The sequence below is a fragment of the Cyanistes caeruleus genome, unplaced genomic scaffold (genome assembly GCF_971803275.1).
Source record: "Cyanistes caeruleus unplaced genomic scaffold, bCyaCae1.hap1.1 HAP1_SCAFFOLD_166, whole genome shotgun sequence".
Classification (NCBI taxonomy): domain Eukaryota; kingdom Metazoa; phylum Chordata; class Aves; order Passeriformes; family Paridae; genus Cyanistes; species Cyanistes caeruleus.
The window spans coordinates 95001-100000 of NW_028255955.1; positions in this window are offsets into that span (position 1 = coordinate 95001).

The window sequence follows — 5000 nt, forward strand, 5'->3', positions numbered from 1 at the left end:
GAAAACGAAGCGGGGACCCCGTTCGCAACCCAGCCCGCCGGGCCACGGTGGCTCGGTCCGCACCGGCCACGACAACTGAGGAAGGGCGAGGCGCCGCCGCCTCGCCCGCGCCATCTCTCTCTCTCTCGGCCCGGGGGCATTTTTCCCCGTCGCGTTCGGGTGTCCGCACGCGGGCGGGGCCGGCCACCGCGGCCGGCCGCCGCCCCTGAAACAAATTCCGCCCGCAAAAGCGCGGGTCCCCGGCTTAAGGCCGAGGAAGGGGGAACGAGGGCCACAACAACTCGGGGCGGGGGACACAACCCGGTCTTCGGGGACGGGCCGGGGGTGGGGTGGTAAAGCCTCGAACGAAGCTCGAGCAACGGTTAGACAGAGGCGCCCCCGGCCGACGTCTGCCCCCGGCTGCCGGGCCCACACCGTGGCCCACCGAGACCGCCAGCCGAAAAACAAAAAAAAAAAACTGCACCCCGCCGAGGGGGGCCCCCCGGCTTAAGGCCGAGCACATAAGGGACGAGGCGCCGCCGCCTCGCCCGCCAGCCACCGGCATTCGCTTCCCCGCCCCAGGGCTGGGGCGGGGGGGAGGGAGGCGGGACTGGACCGGAATCGGCAGCAGCACGACCAGAGCGGGGGGGACCCGCCTGCGGCTTCTCTGCCTCCTCCACGCCCTTCCCTTCTCGCCTCGGCCGCCCGCGCGGCAACACTCTCTCTGGGCAAGCAGCACACGCTTCCTCGGCATCACGACAAGCTGGCCCCCCCCACCATCGGCACGATGGGTAGCACGGGGGAAGCGGGACGAGCCCCGCGACTCGGTCCCGCCGAGGCGGCAACACACTCCCTTCTCTCTCTGGGCAAGCAGCGGCAACGACGCCTCCTCGGCCTGGCAAAACAAAGCTGCCCCACCGGCACGATGGGTAGCACGGGAAGCGGGACGAGCCCCGCGACTCGGTCCCGCCGAGGCGGCAACACACTCCCTTCTCTCTCTGGGCAAGCAGCGGCAACGACGCCTCCTCGGCCTGGCAAACAAAGCTGCCCCACCGGCACGATGGGTAGCACGGGAAGCGGGACGAGCCCCGCGACTCGGTCCCGCCGAGGCGGCACACTCTCGGTTTCTCTCTCGGGCCTCCCTTGCCGGCGGCTCTCCCCTTCGTTTCTCTCTGAGCTCAGCGCCGGCGACCGGCCGGGCGGCCGGCCCGTAGCTTCGCCTCCGGAGGACACAGGCACGGTAGCAGCCTGGGGGAGACGACCCGTTACCTCGCTCCCATAATACGGAGATACGTGTCCGAGGCCGCCGATGCCTGCAAGTGACCGTAGCGTACGTGACCGGGGCAAAGCGGCGGCGCTAGCCGCCTCCTAGCATGACGTAACTGGAGGCAGCTGAAAACAGCGACCCCTTGGTGAACTTCCAGAGCCGGCGCGGACACCAGGTCTACCTCGACCGCGGACACCACGTCTACCCCGACCGCGGACAGCAGGTCTACCCCGGCCTGGGACAACACGTCTACCCCGACCGCGGACAGCAGGTCTACCCCGACCGGGGGACAACACGTCTACCCCGACCGCGGACAGCAGGTCTACCCCGACGGGGGGACACCACGTCTACCCCGACCGCGGACAGCAGGTCTACCCCGGCCTGGGACAACACGTCTACCCCGACCGCGGACAGCAGGTCTACCCCGACCGGGGGGACAACACGTCTACCCCGACCGCGGACAGCAGGTCTACCCCGGCCTGGGACAACACGTCTACCCCGACCGCGGACAGCAGGTCTACCCCGACCGGGGGACACCACGTCTACCCCGACCGCGGACAGCAGGTCTACCCCGACCGGGGGACACCACGTCTACCCCGACCGCGGACAGCAGGTCTACCCCGACCGGGGGACACCACGTCTACCCCGACCGCGGACAGCAGGTCTACCCCGGCCTGGGACAACACGTCTACCCCGACCGCGGACAGCAGGTCTACCCCGGCCTGGGACAACACGTCTACCCCGACCGCGGACAGCAGGTCTACCCCGACCGGGGGACACCACGTCTACCCCGACCTGGGACAGCAGGTCTACCCCGGCCTGGGACAACACGTCTACCCCGACCTGGGACAGCAGGTCTACCCCGACCGCGGGACACCAGGTCTACCCCGACCGCGGACAGGAGGTCTACCCCGGCCTGGGACAACACGTCTACCCCGACCTGGGACAGCAGGGCTGCCCCGACCACGGGCAGCAGGTCTTCCCCGTCCGGGAGACAAGGGTACCCCGCTGAAATTTGCCTCGTGTCCCGCCACCGGGCCAGGCCTGTCAGGCGGCCCCGGCCCTGGGTGGACCCAACCTCCCGGGGCCGCCCGCCACCGGGGTAGTCCTGTCGGCCGCCTCCGCGCCGGCCGCCCCCTGCGGCTTCTGACGCCGTGCCCGGCGGCGGCGGTGGCGGCGGCGGCGGCGGCCTGCCCCGGAGGCGGGAGACCGACCTGTGCGCCCCTCGGCCGTCGGGTAGCTTCGGCGGCCCCGTCCCTCCCGATATTGCCGCTCCCTAGACCGAGGCGTATTTTTGACCGTTGCTTTATTTTGCTTTTTTTCACGCACGCAGGCACGCAGGCACACGCCCTCACCCACGGCCACACGCGCACCCACCCCTTCCCTTCTTCTTTCGTCTTTTTCCCGAAAGGACGGCTCTCGCGTCGGGGCGGAACACCAACGCTTCGCCGGGATCCGAAATTCTCGGCCCATCCCATTTCCGTTCCTGCGTGCGCGGCCGGACGCCTCCCAGCCGAGCCGACGGGCGGCTCGCGGCCCGCGCCCGGCCTGCCGACGCGCTCGACCGGCCGCGGGGCGTCCCCGCCACGCCTGCGGGGAGCAGAAGCGGCACCGGCCAGCCGGCGGGACCTGGGGGCGGACAGCGGGGGAAAGGAAGCGGGCGGGAGGGTGCGGTGGGACGCGGCGGGAAGAAAGACGCCGGCCCCCGGCGTGACTCGACTCGAATCGCCGGCAGAAGCGGCGAGCGGGCGGGCGGGCGGCCGGCTCTTCGGCGGTCCGCGGAGGTCTTTGGCCCCGGGCCCGCCTCCGGGGGCTCGCCGCCGAGGCGTGCGGGGCCCGGCACGGAACCGCCGCTCCCGCGGCGGCGCCTTTCCGGGCTTTTCCCCGCCCCCTGCTGGGCGGGCGATGCCGGCCCGGCGGCCCCGCCCTCCGACGTCACCCTGCCTCGGCACCTCCTTCCGGGCTTGCCCCGCCCGCCCCCCTGCTGGGCGACGGTTCGGGCCGCCGCCGTCGGCCCCTCCCCGCCCACGCCCCGGGCGGCTCCTCCTCAAGCGGCCGGCCGCTCGGCACCGCGACAACGCCTGCGGGGGCTGAGGAGCGGGCCGACGGGGCCGCCGGCGGCCTGAGCCTCGGCGCCCTCCCTTTCCGAGGAAGCTTTCTCGCCGGCGCTCTCTCGGAGGCTTTCGCGCCCACGGCGGCTTCCTTCCCGCTCGGCCCCCGGCCGGCCCCGCCGAAACCTGCAGGCGGACGGCGGCCCCGCCGATCGAGCCAGGCGGGCAGAAACCGAGGCGGCGGCGGGGCCGCCGTCTGCTCGCGCCCGGACGGGGGAGGGAGCGCCGCCGGCTTCTGAGGGCTCCCTCCTTTCCTCTCGGGGAGACACGAAGGCGGCGACGCGCTCAGGCCGAGAGGGGCGGGCCGCTCGACGCGTCCCGCGGCGGCCCGCCGGCCGACAGCGGCTCTCCCCCGGCGGCCGGCCGACGGCAGGTCTACCCCGGCGGCCGGCCGACGGCAGGTCTACCCCGGCGGCCGGCCGACGGCAGGTCTACCCCGGCGGCCGGCCGACGGCAGGTCTACCCCGGGTGCCGGACGACAGAAGGTCTACCCCGGCGGCCGACCGACGGCAGGTCTACCCCGCGGCCGGCCGACAGCAGGTCTACCCGGGCGGCCGGCCGACAGCAGGTCTACCCCGGGTGCCGGCAGACAGCAGGTCTACCCCGGCCGCCGGCCGACAGCAGGTCTACCCCGCGGCCGGCCGACAGCAGGTCTACCCCGCGGCCGGCCGACAGCAGGTCTACCCGGCTGCCGGCCGACAGCAGGTCTACCCAGGGTGCCGGCCGACAGCAGGTCTACCCCGCGGCCGGCCGACAGCAGGTCTACCCCGCGGCCGGCCGACAGCAGGTCTACCCCGGGTGCCGGCCGACAGCAGGTCTACCCCGCGGCCGGCCGACAGCAGGTCTACCCGGCTGCCGGCCGACAGCAGGTCTACCCCGCGGCCGGCCGACAGCAGGTCTACCCCGCGGCCGGCCGACAGCAGGTCTACCCGGGTGCCGGACGACAGCAGGTCTACCCCGCGGCCGGCCGACAGCAGGTCTACCCGGGTGCCGGCCGACAGCAGGTCTACCCCGCGGCCGGCCGACAGAAGGTCTACCCCGGCGGCCAACCGACAGCAGGTCTACCCAGGGTGCCGGCCGACAGCAGGTCTACCCCGGCGGCCGGCCGACAGCAGGTCTACCCCGCGGCCGGCCGACAGCAGGTCTACCCCGGCGGCCGGCCGACAGCAGGTCTACCCCGCGGCCGGCCGACAGCTGGTCTACCCAGGGTGCCGGCCGACAGCAGGTCTACCCCGCGGCCGGCCGACAGCAGGTCTACCCCGCGGCCGGCCGACAGCAGGTCTACCCCGCGGCCGGCCGACAGCAGGTCTACCCAGGGTGCCGGCCGACAGCAGGTCTACCCCGCGGCGGCCGGCCGACAGCAGGTCTACCCAGCGGCGGCCGGCCGACCGCAGGTCTACCCAGCGGCCGCCGGACGACAGCAGGTCTACCCCGCGGCCGGCCGACAGAAGGTCTACCCCGCGGCCGGCCGACAGCAGGTCTACCCCGGCCGCCGGCCGACAGCAGGTCTACCCCGCGGCCGGCCGACAGCTGGTCTACCCAGGGTGCCGGCCGACAGCAGGTCTACCCCGCGGCCGGCCGACAGCAGGTCTACCCGGGTGCCGGCCGACAGCAGGTCTACCCCGCGGCCGGCCGACAGCAGG